Source organism: Pteropus alecto, unplaced genomic scaffold (genome assembly GCF_000325575.1).
Source record: "Pteropus alecto unplaced genomic scaffold, ASM32557v1 scaffold87, whole genome shotgun sequence".
Taxonomy (NCBI): Eukaryota; Metazoa; Chordata; class Mammalia; order Chiroptera; family Pteropodidae; genus Pteropus; species Pteropus alecto.
Genome location: NW_006443225.1, coordinates 4,496,638 through 4,521,048, shown reverse-complemented (window position 1 = coordinate 4,521,048; position 24,411 = coordinate 4,496,638). Strand labels below are relative to the sequence as shown.

General features: G+C 41.1%; 1 protein-coding gene across 12 annotated transcripts in view; it reads right to left on the bottom strand.

The window, feature by feature from the left end:
• FAM110B (family with sequence similarity 110 member B) overlaps positions 1 to 24,411 on the bottom strand; it is a 159,478-nt gene that overhangs the window by 114,229 nt on the left and 20,838 nt on the right. For 5 of the 12 annotated variants that reach the window (XR_003043700.1, XR_003043698.1, XR_003043699.1 and 2 more), the window contains exons 2-3: positions 22,600 to 22,649; positions 1,185 to 1,273 (exon numbers count right to left, since the gene is read on the bottom strand). The gene's annotated coding sequence lies outside the window, so the exon portion shown is untranslated. Of the gene's footprint in view, positions 1 to 501; positions 552 to 1,180; positions 1,274 to 6,279; positions 6,465 to 22,599; positions 22,650 to 24,411 lie in introns of those variants that run through there. The other 7 variants (XR_003043701.1, XM_015598590.2, XM_025041183.1 and 4 more) reach the window with 6 other exon arrangements.

The following is a 24,411-nucleotide window of genomic DNA, read 5'->3' as shown; positions in this document are numbered from 1 at the left end:
ATATCTGGGATAAGAAGAACAGGCAATATGGTGAGAAGAGTGATGGATTTTGGGGTGTATCACTGAAGGGTCTTGTTGGCTTTTCTAAAATCTCTTTCCAGAGACTGCAGAATTCCACCAGGCTGATTCTTACTTGTCAGCTTAAGTTAGGTTTTGAAATTCCTGGAGAGCAATATCTCTCTAACAAGGTACCGCATAATGCAGTAATAATAAACTATAAAATGCATGGCATATGATATAAGTAATGGTATATTTCATATGGAGGCTGGAGAGGAGACTCAAGGAAGGCGGTCGATCAAATCAAAGCACATGGTCACAGGGGAATACGACCCTCTCAAGAGGCTGCTCTTTACCAGTCAAGTTGTTGCAGACCTGAGTTAGGTGGAGAGCTGTCTCTCGATTTCCCAAACATTTTCAACCACCTCATCTGGTGATTTTGAACTCTCAGCCCCTCTGTAAAAAGGAGGAACATCTGTACCTTGACCCAATTCATCCACTTACTTGGCTCTTTCATGGGTCTGGCCATAGGATGTTTCCAGGTTCTCCGTCAGCTTTGGAAACCAGAAGAAATGTCAGGAGGGGCGTGGATGTGGGACAAAGTGCCCAGCAGTGTAGTTCATGGCGCATGCACATTCCCGAGTCCACTGGCTATCCGCGACATCCCTCCCACCTTGGTCTGTGCCTGGGCCAGCATGTGGGTTTGCCCACTCCACACGACCTGCACTGGGACGCCATCCTGCAAAGACCTCTGTCCCCAAAACTCCAAGGGCACTTGCTGCTGGCTCCATAAAACTGGCCCTTCAGAAAACACCATCCCATTCCCCAACCACAGACAGTGTACTTCGCACTGGACTGTAAAGATGTTTATTATTTCAGTCTTCAAATCCATGTACTGCTAAATACCTGGTTACTAATTATTGGTAAGTATAACGCAGCCTTTAAAAAAACATAACTACTAGCAGATATGTAGACAGCATATCACAGAAACCCTTGGCAAAACAAATCATTGTCACTGTTATTTAGATCCCGGCAGCCTCAAAGGCAGACACTCTTTTTTTTTGCCGGATAGCAAAATATCTGAAACCTCAGCTTCTTTGTCTTAATGTAATAATGACACTAGTTTTCAGAAAGAATCAATACCTTTTGCCGAGACTGGATCAAAGCAAAGCAATATACTTACTTACTTGAAGGAGGAATGAGTATTTTATGGATGGGAGACAGAAGTCACAGGAAATTCTTCTTTTCTTAAAGTTCTCTCTGCAGCATGAAATACCTAAAAAGAAAGAAAGAAAGGATCGTTATTGTTTTTTTATTTGACAAAAACAGGCAGGCTATGAAATATACAGAAAGACAGAAAATGATAATTCTTTTAAAAATTGGTCAATAGTTAAAAAATAAATAAATAACAAACATGTAGGTAAACCAAAATGTGTTCGTTTATACATACTTCATTTAGAAGCCAAGTGTTATGCTCGCTTCAACTATATTTTTTAAGGAGACATTTAACCATAGGCAGTGATTACACAGAAAGAATATAAATATCTTTGTGAGAAGTCACATAAATAAAGGTTTACAAGACATCATCTCATTTCTGGAATTGAGTCCGAGTCCATCCAAGGTGTGACAGGCAGAGTGTCAGTCCATCTGATATGCAGTCCTCATTTCAGAATAGGGACCAGGGGCCCCAAAGGGACCAAGTTCTGTTCTAGGCTATGGGGGTTAAGATAGAAATCTCTGACCTCTGAGTCTACATTTCAGAACAACGAGTCTAAATACAGTAGATACTAACTCAGAATGTTCCACTGGGATGGCAGTGGGAGACATCTGAGCAAAAACCTGAAGGCAGTGAGGGAGCGAGCCATGGGTTTATTGAGGGGCGGGCTTTCTAGGCAGAGTGGGGCAGCCAAGGTCCTGAGGCAGAAGGAGCACAAGAGGCCGGGGTGGCTGGACTAGAGGGGTAAGGGTAGGGGGGACACAGAAGTGGCCACTAAGTCTGTGGCTTTCCAACCAATGGACAGCAAGTGACACAAAAGCTGATGAAGGGCAAAACATTGGGGGATACCTACCCAAAGAGCTGGCAGAAAAGAAGGAGTCTGGGAAGGCACTATCTGAGACAGAAGGAACACAGAAGGGAAGCCAGCAGGGCCCAGAGCTGTTGCCTTTGACAATCACCTCTGAAGAGACTTCCAGTTCAGAGAGCAGGGGTGGAGGAAGGAAGGCTTGTGAAAAATGCGGTGTGGAAGCCTGGCTAGGGCAAAACACTACAGAATTAGGAGAGGCCTCAGCACCAGGAATGCAGTAGCTGTTTCCATGTAGACATTCTACTGGTGGCAAAATCTAACACAAATAGATGACACTTAAAGTGGACTTTCCCTCCAAATTTGGTGAGATTTAAAACATGTCTAAATTCAATTAAGTGCGTAAGGAAATCAAAAGGCCTCAATTACAGTAAGGTTAAATGCGAGTGTTAAAATCCAAGCCCCAGTTTTATAAGCTTGTCTTTAATGAGCACATACAGAATAAGTGACTTTTAATAAATGAGTCAGTTAAATTAAAAAAAGCGTTAACAGGCAACCAATAGCAATTGACAATTCCCAATAAAAGCCAACAGTGACAAAAGTAATCACTAAATTATTTAAGAGTACAACAGTAATGAAAATATTGTGTGATATCTTTAAGACGCATTTTTAAGTTACTACATACGTTTAAACACTTTTTCACATTCCATGTAAATATATTTAAATAAAAGTACTTCCATAAAACAATCTAGTGTGTATTCTGACAACTGAGGAATGAGAAAAAAAAATTATACAGTTGACCCTTGAACACAGGTTTGAACTGTGTGGGTCTACATATACATGATTTTTTTTTTTTTTCCGATAAAAACCTGTCCTGTTTTCCAGCCTCTGTGTGGGAATCTGCAGATGTGGAGGGCTGACCTTATGCATCGATCTGGACATTTTATACCGGGGACCTGAGCATTGGTAGGTTTTGGTATCCAAGGGGGTTCCCGGAGCCAATTCCCCGAAGATAATGGGCATAGTTAAGTTTATGGGGAATCAAAAGTCATATGTGGATTTTCAACCGCATAGGGGTCAGTATCCCTAAACCCTGCATCCTTCAGGGGTCAATTTATTACACTTATTACTGATCAGCAATCAGACGACATGGTGAAACTGAAAGTCAATATAAAATATGAAACCAATCAGCGGAGACACCGACTCCCACTTAACATTAACAGCAGTGGATGTGGTATGAGATGGGTGGGAACAGGGTGCTCCAGATCAGACACTGCTGTCCCTCTTTTTCTGAAGCCTTTCTGTTCCCCGCATCTTTCTAGAGAACGGTCACCCCTCCTTGGAATCACCAAGCTTGGAAGCTCCTCGTTCTGCTCCTTGTACCCCCTCTTGTTATTTATTTGCAGCTAGGGCCATCTCTCTTCCTCCTGCTAAAGCTTAGGAGGACCTAGCACATGGCAGGTGCCCCTAATTATAAAATAAAATAATGAACGAAAAAAATAAGCACATCTAGGTGAGAGGCCTAATGTCATTTCGAATGTTTTTCCAGCCCAGGAAACTTTAGGAGGGTCAACCTTGCAATATTTGTTGACTGCTAATGACAGATCTCCCTCAGTTCTTTTGATATCACAGATGCCCAAGTGACCAGTGATAAAGCCAGCCCAGAACTCTTACCCCCCGCAGCACGTATTGCCCATTGCGCCTTCCTTTTTACTACTATTTCAGGCCTTGTGCAGCCCAGTGGCTTTGTGGCACATCATATTCTACAGGAAGTGACTTTTTGTTTTTAAACTGATAACTATCTTTCCTGCTATGATCATAAGCCCCTAGGAGGAAAAGTCAGATGGGATCTCTTACAATAGATAACGCTTTAATCTGAAAATATTACATGTTTTATACTCTAGTTCATGCTAATCGACCTAGTTTTGGTTGGTCAGAAATGTTATTCTCTCGTCAGTGAAGAGCTATGAGATAGATGATAAGGAGGGGAAATAGCAAAATCTTAAAAGTGTCCAAGAAATTTATTTTTATTTTTTATCACAGAAATACACATAAGGGTTCCCCTTAATGTAGTAAAAAAAAAAAAAAAAAGGTAAGACGTGACTCAGCTGAAGCTAAAAGTACAGATTTTGTTACTTTGTGAAAATATAAATAACGTTTTATTTAGTGCTATTAGAAAAATACCCCTTTAGTATATGTTGGAAGATCCTTTGGGATATGATAGTGCATTATATAATATACATGTATAATTTACATTACATTTTTAAGAAGTCCCTTCTAGACACAGAAAGTCTTTTAAGATCCAGCCCTTGAGAATCAACATCACTTAGAACTCCTTCCCACAGCCTTCAGCGACACACACACAGCTTCACGGGGCTGTGCTCACAAAAGGAGGGTGGCAATGTTTACGTTCGAGAGTAACTTACTTTTCAGGCAGCCTACTTCTTAGAAATTCTCTCGGACCACGGTAATTTAGGAAGTATTTCAGGAGATTAAGAAGAGGGAGAAGCAATTAAGGAATTGCATCAATTTATTCTTCCCGAAAGGCGTGCCAAGCCTGATCGTGGATGCAGAGAAAGGTTATCCTCCGTGTCCCCACAGGGAGTATGTCAGGTGAAGGATGCAGGAGTGAAACAGGAGAGCGGGGTCTGGACAAGTGAAGAAGCGCAACGTCACAATCCCGGGAACTGCCCTCCTCCATCCCCAGCTGCAGGACCCCCTGAACTGGGAACGGGGCGTGGCTTGTTACAGGGGGTCCGGACAGGAAGCCACCCTCCTCACGTGCGTTTCATTTCGGCACACATGGGATCTTAAAGCTGCAAACACTGCAGACTGCGCATGACGATGGCCGACTATCAAACTTTCTTATCACAGACGATGCTGTATTACAATAAATGGCTAGCTTTCATAATCGTCCCCTTATTGTTTTTTCCTGAAAACTAATAGTTGAACGAAATATTACATCCGGTGATTTATTAGACCTCAGGATGGACTCGTGTGGGAGTTTGGGAGGGGGCAGTGAAGCAGAGTGAGTAACCTGAAGTTTTCCTCTACTAAAGAACATACGGAACCCCTTTAACTGGTATATAGTTTTAAATCAAAGCACTCATTTTAACAGAAGACTTAAATGGCAATGTTTGGCATGTCAGGAGCAGGGAAATAATTCTGACAGCCTCAGGTATCAGCAGGGCTCTCCACTGATACCAGACGCATGGTGGCAGCCAGCCAGCCGTGTGACTGGTGACTCAATACACGAGTTTCTGTGCTCTCCACAGTCTGATACGGTAAGCACATCAATTTTTAAGTTTGAGAACTAGACGGCAGCGAGGGTGGGGCTGCTCTTCTGGAATAAAACAGAACTCTATGGAGAAGGCACCCTGAGAAGCAAAAACTCACATTGCGTCTGTTTGGGTTTCTTTGGGCTCAGCTTTGGCCATTTAAATATCTTTCCTTCAGAATGTACCATCTTTACTACAGAATTTAAGATTATTTATTGTTTGATTTGGAAAATAATCCGGGCGACCATTAACAGAAATTTTAAAATGTTGTCAAACATTAGTCCAAGTGGTAAGAACCCCACCTTCCTGTGATTAATTTCAACTCCAAAAGCAACATCCCTGTTAAACAAAGCCCAGAGTCAAAAAAATCTCTCTTTGGCACGAGCTGAATACATACGGACAAGTATTTTTGGTAGAATGGGATATGCTAATGTTCCCTCTGTTAAAAAAGGCTTCATGAAAACTACAAAAGGTGAAACAAAGAAAACCATCCAAAATGAAGGCTGCACTCATCTTTGAAGAAACAATAGCACATTACTTCTGCTACGTAGGACCCTGCACTGACATCGGGAGAGCCGCTGCCCTGTCCTAATTAAAGTGTGTTTCACTGGACTCTCCTCGATCGCTCATTATTCAGGAGAGTCCGGACTCGATGCAGACAAAGTCAGCCAGGTTCTGAAACGCACCTCCAAAGACACCTAAATCGATGCAATATCGGGCTTTCCAAAACAGAAGAGAACCAATAAGAATCACTCCCCAGCACATGCACTCTCGAATCCAGGTAAAAACAATATTCCTTCAGGAGCAGGGCAGCTGTTTACCTGCCAAGCCTTCTCCAGGAGAACATATTTTAGTATGGAACGGTGGAGAATGCATGCTATTAACAAAAAAGCGAGATCAAATTAAACAGAGGACATGATGAACACGCTTCATTTCATGCACGGCCGTGTTTTTCCTGCAAGATAAAGACTCAAAGTAATTACCATGAACTGAAACTTCCTCACTGATCTCCTTTGGCAGCTGGCAGCCGGCGACTGCCGACGCTCTACAACAAAGACTAACGCCTTCTCTTCGGTGCCTTCTTCCTTCTTTTAACGTTACCAGCTAAGCACCTCCACTGTGGCCAGAACACAGCAGAGTATCTCTGTATCTATGTCTCCAATGCATAAAGAGTACAGTGGAAACCTATCAAACTGGCGAGCAGCAGTGCTAGCAACCAATGAGGAGAGGCTCAGGCAGAATCCAGCACATGCTCTCTGAGGCGCAGGCTGTCATCAGCGTTTAGCAGGCTGCTAATCTAATTATAGCTAGTTTGCTAGCGCCGAGCTATCGGAGCAAAGCACACGAGCAAATTAAATTTTAATAAATTAAACCCCACAGACAAAATCATCTTGATTTCCTGTCATTTTGAGGATTAATGTGTCACCTTATAAACTGTAAGTGATTTTTAAAGCGCATTCTTGTTTTTCCTCCAACCCAGAGAAACAAAGAGTGGTTAAATCGATGTACAGTACCACCGGCTGACTTAAACTACAGATTCCTGCACTGAGGAATGAAAAATACAATCGATACCACGAAGATCTAAGTGGTCGTGCTACAAAATCTGAGTCTCACTTTATTTATCCTGATTAGCAGTTGCCACTTATTTGTCCTAAAGTGCTAATTAGTTTTCAATGTTGTTTGAGATATCATGCAGATTTCCTTGCACAGTGGAAAAAGTACTAATCAAGGCGTCAAAAATCATGGTCTTGACTAGAGTGATGAATAATAATTCAGAGCCAGAAGAGATGGAAAAAGGACCTCAGAAGTCATTGCAAAAGCAAAAATTAAAGAAATGTGCCCACTCTCGAATCCAGGTAAAATTACTATGGAGTTAAAATTATTGTGGGGGTCTTTGTATGCTCTTCAATAAAGTATTAAATAGTTTGCCTCGGTTAAGCCTAAAATGATGACCAGCTGTCAAATAAGGTATCTTATTTTGAATCTGGCTCTCAGGCTAAAGCTGAAGAAAACTCATAACTAAGAAAAAACTGGAAATCCATCACCTACAAAAGGCAACAGATTTTCAAAGTAAATCCTGTTAACTTCTGTGACTTACGATAATCAAACCAAACTTGACGATACAGTTAGTCTAATAATGTACTGAACCCAAACAGAAATTTTCCTGGTCAGATTCAGAAGCATTCACATCCACAAATTTTGGAGAAAGTGGGAGATAAAATCTTAGATTTTATTCTGTATATTAAAATTTATATTTTAAGGAAATGATCTGTGTATTACTCGCTTGTGTGCCCTTTCACATTTCCTGAGTTCTTATAAGTCTTCAATTTCATACTATCAATACCATATTTACATTGTACATTTTCAATAACAAAAAGTTTGCCTACTGCACAATTTAATGGTAAAATTAGTTGTAGAAGCCAAATCCTGTGAGAGGAAGTTTGATGCTTAGGTAAAACACATGCATTCTAATAACAGCCAGACTGCCTGGGTTTTAACTTTTGAATCAGCTTCTTCTCACCTGTGTGGCTCTGGACAAGTGACTGGATTTCTCTGTGTCTCAGATGCAATAATGGGAGATACGGTGCAGGATTATCGCCAAAAGGCACAGAGAGAGTTCTAAATTAAGCCATTATTAACAGTAGCAATCTGTTCCCCACACCACATTGTCTATCTTCTTCCCAGTAACACACTCTTCAGAAGAGTAGTATCTAAACACTTCTCATGGTTCAGTTTTGTCAGAAACATCATTTAGAAGTAATTAACGGGGACGAGCTAGTGGCAGGCTTGGTTAATCCTACAGAACCATTACTAGTTTTCATTATAGTGACAAAAATTATTTTACCAACTTCTTTTTGGATACGTAATAGTTACTAATTTCACTTAACTCTATAGGAATCGGTCGTAAAAGGAATTTTCAGAACATTATGGGTTTATAATTATATTTCACTAATGACTTGCAATATAGATTAAATGATATACATTTGAAAAAGTATTTTCTATGAAATATAAATTGGGGAAATTTTATATAACGAGGTGTTTGATTAAGGGTAAAATGACAATTTATGTGAAAAAAAAAAAAGAGAGAAGTTAGCCTGTCGAAGGAACCCTTTGTCCCCACGGCCTCTTTTCCCAATATGTGCTACAAAATTAACAGTCTAAAAAAAAAAAAAAAAGAGAGAAGTTAGCCTGTCAAAGGAACCCTTTGTCCCTGCGGCCGCTTTTCCCAATATGTGCTATAAAATTAACAGTCCTGGGATGATATCAATCAAATCTGCTAATCTATTACATTTATTTCTCACAATTCCCAGAAATGGGTCTGTCCTACCAGTCAATCCAACGATAATATGTAAACTTCTCATTTGTGTAGTCTTTATTTTTAACTTAAGTCTTTAATTTTAACTTAAGTTTAGCTTTGATTTTTATTTGAAAACCTTTACAAAATGCTGACAAGCTCAACAGCCATTATGATTTGCTCTAAGGAACCAAATCTTCTCAGGGATTAATTAGTAGCCATGGAAAAGGAATATTGACTACGGGGCATTTTTCATCCTTCAATCTTTGTACGCCATAAACCGTTCGGGAAATAAACTAGGAAAAGGAATGACATGCCTCGTAAACTTCAAGGGAAAGCAAAGAAACTCACGGTCCATAAAATCAAGAGTGAAAAATTGTGTACAAATGTAGACGGAAACACAAAATGTGTTAGAGACAAACCTGCTAAAGAAAATGCTGTGTGCGTTACCTCCACGCATTGTCCATGTGACTTATCAAAGCCCAATCACCATGATCAGGAGCTAACACTCCAAGAGGACTTGGCTTCAGTGATTTGGCCTAAGGCGCAGCTCCCTGGAGGCTGCCAGGGTACAGACTGGTAACACTTCTAGGCATTTATCTAGGAAACAGCCAAAGGCTCTGCCTTCCTCTTCATTTAACAGACTGCGGGCTCAAAAACGGGGCACTTTTACAAAGCCGTTTGATTAATCTGTCTCACGCTTGTTTTGCATAAGACATGTTCTCAGAGGAAGCAACTATTCTTTCTTGGGTCTTATCTTTCAGCACGTTTAGAACCAATATTTGTCGGAAACTGAGTAACAGTTCATTGGTAATCTTTCTTATTGCCATTCTGTTCGGTGAGCCCATATATTTTTTAACCTCTAGAACAAGCAATTGTGTCTCTGAAATTCAGTCAACTCGTTCTGTATTCTGAAAAAACATTCATTGACTCAATGAATAGTTTTAGGTACCTACTATGCGCAAGGCCAGTGCTGGACACCAGAAACACTGCAGGCAGTGAGACGGAGTGGTCTGATTTTTAAAGGAGCTTCCATTCTAATGAGGGAGATAAACATTAAGTGATTCATTAACAACTGAGTACTTATGATAGGGTGAACTGCTGGGAAGTGCAGGCTGCTGTGAATGCGCATGAGTGAGGGTGGCGAGTCTGGCGTGGCTGAAGGAGGCTTGTAGCTGGAGTGTGGGTGAAGGCCGAGGGTGCTGAGGGGTGCCGTGTCCCAGAGGACACAGAGGGAGCAGTGACACAGCTGCAATAGCACACACGAGAGGAGGAAAATGGTTAGGTCAATGCCCCCTGGAAGTCTGCCACTCACACCTTCCTTCCAGTTCTTTATAGTAACAGGTTCCCATTATCTTCCGAGTTAAAACCTTCAATCTTTCTTGTATGAAGAATAAAAATGTGTATATTTCACATCAGCTATCCTGGGAAGAAGGAGGCAGTCACCACAGAAACGGACATCCTCGAGTTCTGTTTGGATTTCCGAACCTTGGAGGAGGAGGAGAGGCAGACTACCGAGAATTTCCATACAGAACTCTGTTCTAGCCTTCTCCCCTTGGAAAAGAAATCAGGTTCACAGACTAATCACGACGAATGGCTCCCAGATAACTTTAGACTCATCAGAATATTCTGACCAAAAGTGTCTCAACTTCAGTTGTCTGTGAAGCTCCATCATGTTGGAAGGGACCCAGGGCAATTGTTTCTGTTCTGAGTTACAGGGACCTGGGAGTGGGGAGGCCTGATCACAAGCTGGGCCTCCAGGGCTGACGTTTGACTCGGGGATCCGCAGCCCAGCTCTACTCCTCCAGCTCTGCCAGGAGAGGGATCAGAGGCCAGCTGTCCAGGATGGTCCAGGATGAGCCACAGAGCCCTGCACACGTAGATTGGTGGGCCGGAGAGCATCGGAAGAACCTGCTCGTAAAACTTCCACGGTGGTACTGCAGGTCACCAACACGAAGTCACTGCATGTGGAACTGGGCAGCGGCTCCCCTAAGCCCATGTGAGGGGCTCTGGCACACCACCTACCCCCAGCCCAAGGGATAGGAAAGAACGGCCGGGCAGTAGAAGTGTCGGCTTTTGTTTTCTTTTTTTCCTTCTTCTTCTTACAGGACGCTCACTCAATGCAGTTGTGAGGCGGCTGGTCAGGGAAGGACTGACTCAGGCCGCTGGAAATCACTCCAGCTGCTCCAAAGGCCATGCGAGGCCCCAGCTCCTTCTTCTTTCCGATTCTTAGCATCATCCTGTTTACCATGAAGTGACGCCCCAGCCTGAACAGAGCCTCAGAGGTTCCTCTGCACGTCCGAGCAGGACGCGGCTGGCGCCGAGTCTGCTCCTGCTCTGGCTCCGGTCTGGCCCAGTCCAGGGCCAGCTGCGAAGGCGCTTGCCGGGGAGGAGATCATGTTTGCGCGGTCGTCTCCCAGGCTATGTGAACCGCCTGAGCCTTCGCTGTGGGGCGCTGTGGGGCGCCTTGCAGTGTCTTCTCTCAGACTTGCCTACACTATTGTTCTTTTTTTCCTTTTCTTTTTCTTCTAATGATTTATATTTTACAGTACTGGTCAAAACAATGGAAGGGGAGGGAACATGAGAAAACTGAGGAGTTATGAATTTCGGGGGAGGCTACCTCAGGAGGCGCTTGGTCATGGAGACTTGCTGTCACTGCCTAGCAGTTGCTACCATAGTAAGGTTTGACGCTCTGGCCTGACAGCTTCAAACACTCTGCCTATATCTTTAAGCTGACGGCCCAGGGCACCTCAGGCACCCTTGTGGGGGGACTTCCGGGACTCACACACCCTTGCTGGGCTGGACAGCATGTCGATGTGCCTGACCACAGTGCTTGGATGGACTGTCACGCAGAGGTCCCCTCTCTCCATTTCCTTGAAGCACGTGCCCACTGTATCCCTCTATAATAAACCTCCAAGCATCTGTCGTCCCAGCCTGCGCAATGGATGGACCACCGAAGTCAAGACTTTTGGACTTTGAAGTGGCTTTTCCGTAAGTCAGTATCAGCCCAATCGAGTCTTTTAAATCAAGAATGTAACTGGTTTCTCAGGCCTAGAAGTGTAAAGTCGCGTGGTAGGAGAAGAGAAAAATTAATTTCTGAGCTATGGCACTAAACTTCAAGAAGATTTATATACACAAAATTTACACCTGCTTCTATCTCATGCCCTCTGTACCCTCCTCCCAACAAGCAGCACTCCAACACCAGGGCAAGGAAGCACCGTGTGCCTACAAACCTGGCAGGCTGCCGAAGTCTGCGCAGCTGCCAAACCGCCTCACCTCCCCTTGTTCTTCACCCCGAAAACATGGCCCCTACTTACGCTGTGCTAGTTTTTTTTTTATTATCAGTACACAAGACTCCTGGGCTGGAGGTGAGCTCTCGAATCTGCTGACAGAAACGTAATCACGACGTTCAGAATCGTGGCCCAAACTGAGAAGAACCCACAGAGGCACTTCTGTGCAGGCGGACGGGATGAAGAGAGAGCTGTTCTACTGTAGAGTGCAAAGGATTTCCCCTCGCAAAGCTAAGAAATCCGAACGATTAGGGCGACATTAAAAGTTTTGGAATTTTGATGTAAAAAGCCCAACTTATACGCCTAATGAACAATCCAAATGAGAAAAACCTTCCTTGGGATGGTATTATTCTGCATTTCGTGGTTCTAACTCACAAACAGATTCTTCTTAGGAAAACATATTTTTGATTCGTCTGCCTTCTAAGGCAGTTCATTTTTACCCGAATGATTAGTTTTCAACTACAAAGTCAAATAATTAATTACAGGGAATTTTTAAATCTCTCACTGCACACGAATTTAAGCATTACATACTAAAAGGATTTCTATATTCTCTAGAAATAAAAACTCCCACCTTCCTTTCACTCATATTTGTATAGGTCTACAAGTCAAGCGTGGCTTCGTTCGTGAGGTGATAAGGTGAGAGGTGCACATGGATATTTTCGTGCACATGTAAGCGGCTGCTGGTATCAGAACACACATGTCCAAATGGCACGTGGACGGCAGAGTGCCCTGCATGAACAGACATTCGGGCCATTAAAAATTAATGTTCCTAACGCATCTTCTTTGACAACAACAAAGCCACTGTTGTGGTTTAAGAAATCAGTGATTTATACCTTAATGGGAATGATTTTAATAACTACTAAGATTAATCCTTAGCATGCTTATAGTTCTTCAAAAATGGAAATTTAGGACAAAGAGAGAGTTATTTGAGAATCTAAAATACGAAGGTGACATCGTTTTGTTAATTCAAGAAATACATATTGAGCCCCTATTATATGATCATGGGCTGGGATACGGCCTTTCTCCTGACAGAGATCACAGGTGAGGGAGGCAGGAAGCCCCTGCGAGCCTGATGGAAGGGGAGGGGCTTCAGGAAGGGGGCCCTCCAAAGTAGGACGACACTGAGATTCGGTCTCGAGTAAACTAGGACGACACTGAGATTCGGTCTCGAGCATTCGCGGCAGGCATTTTCTTCAAACATAGAATTCTATCCTTCTGTTCTGGTGTGATCACCACCCTTGGTCCATGACAAAGCCGAGACATCAGGGATGCAGCTGCCCAGGTGCACAGAGCAAGAGACTGCTGGGAGGCAGGTGAGCCCCATCTGGGGACAGACCCTCACAGCGGGGAGAAGCAGAGGAAGAAAGAACACATTTTTGTTTTCAGAAGACTTGCTAATGTCGTCCTCCCCATGCAGACACATGGATTTTTCTCCACGAATTATATTTTCACCTCATACTTTTCACATAAAATGGGGCCATCTGGATATGTTTGTCCTTCAGGATAATATGTAAAGGCTTTTTCTCTCAAGGAAAAAAATTATATAGAGCAGAAAGGGTTTCATGTATTTATTCAGCAAACCGTAGTGGTTTTATATCTGCAGGGCACTGAAAACCCAAAGATAAGTAAAGCTGCCTTGACTCCAAGGCGCTAGGGAGGCTCTGGAGGTGGGTGGCCCAGTAGGTAGGTATGTTTTGGCATCAGACTGTGGGACGTGTGATTCCAGCATCCATGGGCATTGCAGACGTGGACAACTTATTCAGCCTCGTATGTGTCTCACCGTCCTCATCTAGCAAGAAAACCGCACCAATGACGCCTTTCCGCTCAAGGTTTTGGGGATGATTAAATATGAACTTACATTAAGAATGCTACCAGGTTCCCGACAACACCCAGTGTTCAAGAGCCTACTGTTACTTGTATGCGGGCCCTGGCATTATCTGGTTCTCAAATGGGGTTCCTTGTCATCAAAGCTCTTCCTCCCTCATAATGAATTTAACTAGTATTTAGTGAGCTCCTATCACTTGTGCTGGGATGAGGACATGGACCTTCCAAACCAGGGAAGAAGAGAGAGAAAATGTCAATGGTTAAACCTGAACAGAGTTTTTAAATTGACAAGAAAACTCCACATATATTTTTCTGCTTTGAGACTACCCCAAATGCTGTCAAAGCAGTATTCTTATTGCTACTCCCATTTCAGAGATGAGAAACGGGGACCAGGGTGGTTACAGGACTCACAGGGACACCAGACTTAACTGGTTCCCATTTCACTCTTCTCACTAAAACCGTGTTTGTTTGTTCCTACACACAAAATATTAAATATCCTCGGGTAAAAGAACTAGATATTATAATCTAATAATAATTAGATATTATTATCTAGTAAGACCTATTAATTAAGTTGCAAAAGTAGACCTGAGCTTATTAGCTTCCTTTCTGTTCTCGAATCAAACCATGTTTTTTGGATACCGACAGGCATCTTGTAGGACTGAACGTGTTTAGCTCATCAACGATGTCTGTACTATCAAAAAGACCCAGGACTGGCCTCTTTCTCTCTTTTGACCACAGGATAATTCCTACAAAAGTTTAAATTATAATAAATGGACTCATGTTCTAAACTTCAGCTTTGTCTCTCAAAGTGGAATGCCTATGTGTTTCAAGAAATGATGTTTCCTATGAGTCTAAATAGTTCTGTGGAGCATCAGCACCAGCTCTTGAATGCACGTCTACACTTACTGTCCAACATCAAGACATGTAATCTCGCATGAGTAATGCATGCTGCTATTTTAAGCGAAAGCTTGGTGGAAGAACTTCAAGTATGCATGGCATGAATGTTCATAATTATGTTTTAACTTTACTAAGTTTGAAAGATTAGATGTTTATCTAAACAAATATGTAACCACGAGAACATAATTTACTATACAATTCATCAGGAATCTTTCTGATGCTTTTAAAGTCAGTAGAAGCAAAAGGATAGCTGTTTTGAAAATGGACATATCAATACTTTGGAGGTTACAGCCTAAATGATACCCCTTGAGGGAAATTATGTTGCTAGAACATAATATACTTCTCATCTTCTACCCCATTGTATTTTCCCCATCTAGCTATTTTCTGGCTGGTAACCTTGGATAAATTATTTAATTTCTCTATGCTTGAATTCTCTCATCTGTAACATGAGGATGAAGGTGTGTGGATAACATGAGTTACTAGACAGAAAGAGCATTTAGGGAGTGCCCCGCATTCTCGCTTGGCTGATGGCAGAATAAAACATCCAGGTCAAATGATATTAATGTTATTAGAAAAACTAACCCACTCCCAGAAAAAGAAGTATATAATATAAATATGTAACCATCATGCCCCAAGCAGGACCCAGATGAGAATGTTATATTGTTAAGAGATTGTGGGGAACATCTAGAAATTCTGGAATTTAAATAAGCACAATTGTTTTTTCTGGAGCAATTTGGAAAAACTTCTTGAAATTTTTACAAATGTGTATACCTTTTGACCCGACTATTCACTTTGGGAAAATCATCCTTAGGAGATAGTTGGGTTCATATGCAAAAATAAATTGGAAATAATTGAGGATATGTGACCCCCCCCCCACCAAAAAAAAGTAAGATATTTAACACGGCATATTTTCTGGAGTAAAAAAATGAAAATCTTATTCAACAATAGCCGACTGGTTGCATAATGATGGTGTATAAATAAAATTAATGGAACATTATGCAGTTATTCAAAAGTGATAATTATATACATTTATTAAATGGAAATAAAGCTTAATATTAAGTGAGTCATAAGTCAAGGTATATTATGATTTTATTTTTATTAAACTTATCACTGTGTTTATATACATATATCTCTGTGACTATATACAGAGAAAATATCTAGGGGCAAATGCCACAATGGAAATAATTACCTCTGCATGGCTGACTTGTCTGAATTGTTTAATTTTTCTACTATGCTCTTATTATTATTGAATATAAATAATTTATTTAAACCCTGTACTTCTTCCCACTCTCACCCAACTGGAAAAGAAAAAATCATGGGTGGCAAGTTTTTAATGAGTCTCAGGGTCAGAGATTCTCGCTGCCTCATGTGCCCTGGTCACTGGATCTGTTCTACAGCCAGTCTACATGGCACAGCTCAGCTTTGTTAACCACCTAGTAAGTGGCAGCCTCAGCAAACATGATTTTGATGTGCTAATTGTTCTCAGCCATAAATCAAACCATTAGGGTGAGAACTAAAAGTTCAGCCTAGATTGTCAATTTTCTGATTATCATTTAACATTAAGGCGTCTGTTGGCACTGGTGCAAGTCCTCACTGCTAAGTACGGCTCAGATATTCCCCTCCTTAGGCTGGGATTATTCTTTCCTTTTTACCTAAAGGCAGTCTTATACACTTGGAAAATATGGCCAGGTTCAAATGTCTGGAGAAAAGTCAGTAAGTTAAGTGACGGAGAAAATTAAAAATAATTTCTTTGGATTTGAAGTTAGAAACATTAGCATAATTCAAGATTGACTGGAACCTTGGCAAGTTTCTGAAGCTTTATAGATTGTTACTACCACAGTGGGAATCGAGTTTAAAATAAAGTTTAGAAATCACCTTTCAGCGTGTCTGCCTATACAAACTCTACTTATACTTTCGCAGTATAAAAAACCTCATGAACCATAGCTCAGTATCATTGATAGATAATGGTTTGATGGTTTTGTCATAAAGGCATTTCCATTTATATGTGTACATTCGAAAAGTAATTTTATTATACCTAGGGACCAATTTTTAAGTTCCACAACAGAGATTAAGGTGCAAATGGGATTTGTTTAACAGAAATTTGCCATGAAGCAAACTGAACTCTATTCCATCTATACAGTTAAGTGTGTAATTACCTATAAAAGCAAGAATTTTTTCCTATTGAAAATAATCACCCCTCAGTTTCTTTTTGGTTTTTCATAAATGGTGACTAAGTTCCTGTATCTGGATTTCCTGTATTTCTCTTGTTTCTATTTGCACATGTAGAGATCCTTTTCTGTGTTTTCTTTTATAGTAAAGAAATAATTTTTCATTATGTAATCCTGTTAAGGGCAGTGACAATAATTATGGGACCTTTTTTCTTTTACAAGTGTTATTCTCCTGGAACGTTTACCACTCACTGACTTTACCAGAAAAATATATTGTGTCCTTCAAAAATAAGGAAGAAGCTATTTGAAGAGAAAGAATCCTTTGAAAATATGAGCATCTGAATAGTTTCTAAATAAAGAAGAAAATCTGTGTCACTTATTTAAGGTTCTTTCTTGGGCTAACAATTTATGCTTTATGAACACAATAAAGAAAAAAGTTATTCCTCCAAACATTACTGGAACAGTTTATAAATCTCTGGTGATATTTGAAAGTCATTTTTGCAGATGTGGATTTTCTCTAGGTAGGGCATCTTTTCTGAGCCTGGGATCAGTGTTATCACGGAGAACAAACACATGGAAAAGATAAACTTCATTACGTATTACTTTTATCGTGTATGTATTATTAGCTTTGAAACTGGAAGTAATCTGAGGGACATTAATTCACCTTAAGGAAACTTTCTTAGGTTTCTCTTTTACTTTATTTTCAAAGTCAGGTTACAAGCTAATTTAAATTTCAAGTATTCGATTACATTCCTCTTGAATGTCTGCTCATATCTTTGCCAAGTCAATGCTCCCTATTCAGGGTGAAGCTATTTTAATTCCACTGCAGGCAGGTCTTCTAATGAAGAGGAAAGCTTAACTCCTCTTACGTGGACTAGCACATGATGAATGCTTTTTATCATAAAGTCTGAGTCGAGGCTACACAAGTGGTTTGCTTACTAAATTATATGGAGGCTTTTAAATTAATATTGCAAAAATGTTCTGTAATGGGAACAAATGGCATAAAGTGCCTAACAGGTTAGTGGACGAGCACTGCAGGAGTTCACAGGGCAGTGACAGAAAATGCCCACCTGACATCTTGATGGAATCTGCAAATTTTCTAGACTAAAGAAGCTTTTATAGCTTTAATCACCTTCCCGCGAAGGGTAAGGATGCTTTTCACATTTCTATTTATTGTTGTTTAGGAACAAAAACAATTTGAATAAGTGACATGAGTCAGTGCCGGGCTTTAAAAAGATGGCACCCGTTTATCCGTTATCCTGACAGTGGGGTGGAGTGGTGGTGAAGGGGGAGAGTCTTGGCTAATTTTAGTTTGTGTACAATGGGCGCAGCTCATCCACGCAACAGTGCATCCTGGATTCTCTGGGTGACGTGGAAAATCTTTCAGGCCTCGCTCCTCCATCGGTAGTGATGGGTGGTCCAGCTGACAAGGATTAACACTCCAACTCCTTGAGATGCTTTAGGTGAGACAGCCGGGGCCCTGCATAGATGGGCAGTGGTCTCCTGCCTCAAACCCCAGCCGAGGACCGGCCAAGCGAGGAAAGGCAAAGGAGAAGAGAGAGTCCAGAAATACATCCATAAATACACAACTGGTTTCTGACAAAGGAACTCAGACTCTTCATTGGAGAGTGAAAAGTATTTTCAACAAATGATGATGGAACAAGTGAGTATCCATTTGGAAAAGTAATAAACCTTGACCACTCTTTCACATCAAAAATATCAACCTGAGATAAATCATAGCCCCAAATGTTAAAAACTGAAGCTATAAAGCTTCTAGAAAAAAAACAAAGGAGAATGTTTCTGCAATCTTGGAGCAGGTAAAAATATCTCACAGTCACAAAAAACACTAAACATAAAAGAAAAAATGACAAATTGATCTTCAAAAATGTTTAAAATGTCTGCTCATAAAATGACACTATTAAGGAAAAGGCAAAACATTAAACGGGAAAAAATATATCCAATACATGTATCTGAAAAAAGAACTTTTAGCCATAAAAAATAAAGAAGTACAAATCAATATCGAAAAGGCAAACAATCCAACATGAAAGAAGGCAGACACTTGAACAGAGACTTCGCAAAAGAAGATACGCAACAGACCTACAAATACATGGAAAGGGACTCAGCGTCATTGGTCCTGAGAGAAATGCAAACTAAAACTACAAGAAGACACCACTTCATCGCCACTGAAATCGCTAAAAGAAGACAATACCAAATGTTGGCAGAATGTGGAATAACCAGACAAACAAACTGAGGTTTGTGGGGTGCGAAGATGGGGTTCGACTCAGCAGCAGAGGGAGGAGCTGAGAGAACAAGGACGAGAGTCAAAGACGTGATGCTGACTGAACGGAGCCGGCACGAAAGAGATTCACTACTGCACGATTCCACTTGCACGGACTCGAAAACAGATAAAACTAATTGATGGTGATAGAAATCAGAACGATGATTTCTTCTGGGGTGGAAAAAAAAGGGAACTGACTAGAAGGTGGCAAAAGAGAATTTGCTGGGGTGATTAAAATGTTCTATGTCTTTATTAGGGTGGTTACATGAGTGTATATACTTGGTAGAATTTATTAAACTGTATGCTTAAGATCTATAAATTTTACTTCAAAAACAAAACCCCGTGTTATATAGAAAAACAATATTACCAATATAGTCTTCCTACAAAGTTTTTAAAAAAGTTTTATTACTGATTTGATACCCTAATAAAATTATTTTTATTTTACAGTCTTCTGAACCTCACAGCCTCTTATTTATATATAGTATTCTATGTCTATATAAAGAAAAATAATGACCCAATTCTGCAACAATTTACGACAGTTATAGTTTACTTATTTTAAAGTCATAGTGCGCCTTCATATTGAGATTACTTTATCAGGACCAGAGGATATTTTTTTCTATTTGTAAGCCCTGGATAACTTATTTTAAACAGCTAACCACTGGTAACACCCATTTAAAATACTTTTTTTCCCCCCAGTTATTTTTGCTTCTTCAGCTTTTACCTAAACAATTTTTCTTTTATTTGTTTCATGTCTGTAATAAAGCAGTTTTTTGGGAGAAATACATATTTTATATAAATATACTATATAACTTGCCTTTTCAGACTGACTTGAATATCATTCTTAAAAACAAACACACAGTTAAGCATCTTGTGTTAAAGAATGCTTTTTAAATAATCTGGGATTTGATTATTTAAACCAGTTATATGAATTTAAGTTAAGTTGTTTAATTTCATTAAGACTCAATTTCTAAAATTAAAAACATTGTATTGACAGCTATTTCACAGCTTTAAGAGGGGCGGGAGGTGGGAGCTACCCCCCTACAGCTAATAAGGGGTGCTCTGACTGCAGAAAATTAAAAAAAAAAAATTATAAAGCCGCGTGCAGACAATTCTAAAACATGTAAGTGATAAAATACCTGTCCCATGGGGCAAACCATTTTCATTGACACTACAAATGACAAGTCAAAGCAACATGGTCAGACGGCCGTCTCTGCGGGCGTGAAGGAACGAAGAAGGAACGAGAATGCAGTCAGTCTTTCACCCAGCTATGGCCCAGAACAGGGAACCTTTATTGAATATTTTCTGTGTGCCTGGCTCCATACTAAAACACATTAATCATTTAAGCCTTGCAACAATTCTGTGAAGCAGATACTACCGTCACCATTTAAATGGAGGAAACTGATTGAGAGGTCAGTACACTCACTGAGGCAGCAGCCAGTGAGGGGTGGAACCAGGGGCACACTGGCAGTCACCCCAACACGTGCCTTTGAGCCGTGCAGCCGCACTACTGTTTCTGAGCTTCGAAGCCTTCCCGGGAGCTTTAAAAGGTGATTGGGAAGAGACCGGGAGGGTCAGAAAGGGGGGCTCTCGATTTAAAACAGTCTGCTTTGGAGAATTCAGATCCTCCAGCTCAATTCACAGCAGTAGAAGAAATAGGAACAATTAAAAGGGCAGAGCCTCCAGCTTTATTCCTATTTAGAAATAAACTACAGTCTAATTTCCCACTGTCCAGGAAATAAAGAGCAGACTTGCCCAAAACAGTGTGCTTAGCTGCCTAAAAGTGCTGTGGTATGTGTATGTGTGAGTGTGTGTGTGTGTGTGTGTGTGTCCGCATGTGCGCGTGCACGTGCATGTGTGCATGTGTGCATGTGTGCGTGTGGATGTGTGTGCATGTGTGTGCGTGTACGCACGCATGCATGCATGCATGTGTGCGTGTGTGCGCACACCCAGCTCCTCTCAGGCACTCTACAAGCAAGCGCGGCATTTCCTCACCCCTGCCAGCATCCTGTGCTCTAGGGGCCCTCACCTGGCTGCCCGGGCCTGGGTCCTGTGAGCTGGCCCAGTGCTCTCACCAAGGAGAGCCGTGACCAACCACAGGAGTCAGCAAAGGGGAGCAGAGCTCTCCAGGTGGCCCACGACCAGGTGAGTGTGTTTTCATGACAATGAACTCCGTCCTCGGCCATGGTGTGCATGTGGCTATAAAGCAAGCAGTAATTAGATCTTGCAGCATTTAACACAATCCCTCTGTTGCCTTCACTTACCAGCTCTGGACGGGAAAGAAAGGCAGACCATTCCCACTGAAAAATGTAGGCGTCTTGACTTTGAGCCTTGTGTTTGGCCTAAGCCCCCAAAGCACAAGACAGCCAAGGCGAGAACATTCTCTCAGGGTCCTGGTTGCCCACCGATCCCCTGCAATTACATGGGGGATGCGGATGGAAAGGGCTCTGGAGAGAGGAGATTCATCCTTATCATATCGGAACACACATTAACAACCCAAAGCTGATGGAAAATGGAGCAGCAGTTAAAATAAACTATGCATTAGTATGAAAATTTAATTAACCTATCAGAAAAGCATGGAAATCATCACAGACACATGCACACACACAGGAATCTATGCAAACTAAGCTCTCATTTGATGTTAGTCAAAGCAAATTCAGACTTCCTTTAAGCTATAAACATGTCATCTTGGGCAATTTATGAGGGAGACCTCAGGAGACATGGGAATCATACTTTCATGAAGATTTTAGTTTTAAATGTTATCAAGCCCTATGAAAATGCAGCCTAATATTTAGGTTTACACAGAAATGTCAGTGTTCTCTTTTAGTGTAACTTGATGCTTTTTAATTTACATTTCCACACATTATGCTTCTTCAGTTAAATACATTTTGATAACTGGTAGAAATTGAAATGGTACTAAAAAGTTAAACAACATTTAAATTTTATTAAAATAACCACTGGCTATTTTCTCAATGGACTCTTCCTGACAACTTTAAAAAGCTAAATATCAATTATTCCAAAATTATGACTGACAATTTTTAGTTAAAAAAATGTTATATTTTAGACCAGAGGTTGACTGACTTTTTTGTAAAGGGCCAGAGAGTGAATATTTTAAGCTTTGCAGGCCACACAGTCTCTGTCACGACCTCTCTACTCTACCACTGTAGCATGAAACCAGCCACAGTCAACATATAAACAGATGAGTACATCTATGTTCCAATAAAACTTTATTTACAAAAACTGACAGTGGGTTGGATTTGACCCGTGGGCCACAGTTTGCCAACTTCCAATATAGACTGGACTCTTAACAGTATGGAATCTGGTCTCTAACACATATTGGAAATTAATATTTCAGAGCAAAAAAAGAACTATAAAAAGCAATCCCTTGTATCCAATGTTTCTTGAAGTTGCTATTTTTACAATGAAGCAAGGTTTGAAGGTGTTTCTCCTTTCTTGCACACAGCACATTAACAGGTTTAGTTAATGCTGATCAGAGCTGGAAACAGAGCATGTCCTACGTGTGACTCCAGATGGCTAAAGAGTGTTCTACTTACAAGGGAAGGCTTCATTCGACCAGAATTGGATCTCAACAGGCCCAAGGCACCTTAAAAAGAAAAAGAATCACTCTGTCACTTAAGAGCACAATTGCTACACTCAGCTTCAAAAGGGCACTGAAAAATGCCATGCTTTGAAAAACACACAAAACCCGAAGTAGAGAAAAGCATGATGTCTCCTCAAATGACACAAAAGAATTTGTGTCCACAGGTATAAGGGAAATGAATTAAAATGAAATCTTTAGATCAGGAATGGTAACTAGTTAAATGCCAAAAAGTAACAAAACCCCAAATGGAAAGAAAAAAAAGACAAAAAGGATGATGTAGAGAGCTGGGAGAAGACTGGTCCTATTCAAACGAAGCCCGCGAACACAAGAGCCTCCACAGTGCACACCTGCCTCCAGGTCTGAGCTCATGGCAGGCAGCCCGGGTAGTTATGCTGGACTTCTAGCGCCGGAAGTCAGGACGCAGACAAACATTGCTGCTCTCTGACCCCGCCGCTTACTGTCCCAGGTGACAAGGCCTGCGTGGTGACCTTGGGCTGGCATCCTCATTACAGAAGGCAAACCACTCAAAACCCAAACTCTCAAAGGTTGCCCCGTGAGTCCTTTCTGAAACAAGAGAGGGTACGAATACCTGTCTCAGTTCCCAAAGATTATCACCTTTTTTAAAAAGGTGAGATTTTGATAATGTAGCAATTCAATACTACATTAAATAGCTCATCTGATAATATGGTGAAAAACAGAGTGAAAAATAAAACAGAGGACTGAGAAAGAGCTATGAAATAATTGTTAATTTTACAGCTATATGAACAAATATGTAACTAGTCCGAAAAAGAAATTCATAAACTAAAGTGAGTACTTATATAAAAACAGATGTATACACAGTGGAGGCTTTTTGCTTTTGAGGGACATGGTTCTCCCCATGCCCATCATCAACTCCAACCAGCCTTTAGTACAAATATACTGGTCCCAGGACTTTGGATAAATGTAGACTACAAAAGGGTCCAGACCTGACTCACACCCACTCTCAACGGCTTTGTTCTTTGCAGTCTCATCCTCTCTTATCCCCTAAATCGCTGGAGGGTACCCTTCTAGCCTTGTGTATTTGTTTAGTGTGTCTAATTGAAGAAATACAGCAAACTATACCCAGCAAGTAATGAGTCTTCTGTAAATCCCATTTTGAAAAATCACACTGATGGTTTACGGATTCTGAAGTAATGATGGTGAGGGCTAGGATGAGGCATATAAACTTCGCCTGCTCTTATTCGGCTGGAGTTGGAAAGAGACAGGCATGTACATGTGTTTGCCCTTGGGATGGAGGGATCAGGCCCTCTGGGCCCAGATTGCTCCTGGCTGGTGCTAGAATCTTCCAATCAGGAGGTGGCAAGATTTATTCCCACACCCGCCAGGGTTAAATACATAATTCTATATATTGAAAGCAAACAGGAAAAATTTTTAAGTGAGCTAAAGTTTTAGAGAAGAAAAAAACATTTTAAGTCAGGCCAAATATTGAACAAAAGCTTATAATAAAACAAATTTTATTGAAATAGAAAATATTGAAAATATTTGGTGTTGAAAATAGCTGATTGAAAATATTTATTTTCACCAAAGTCCAGGTGTTAAGCCATTTCTGTGGCATCTTAGGACTCTCATGGCTCTAGCTCCCATACGTGCTAAGGACCCCAACATGTGCGTCTCCAGTCCATTTTCCCCCTGACCACAGACTGGTACATCTGATGGTGAGTCAGTGTCTCCATTTGCATGTCATCAGCAGCTCAAACGTAAAGGGTCCCAAACTGAGCGGCTGAAC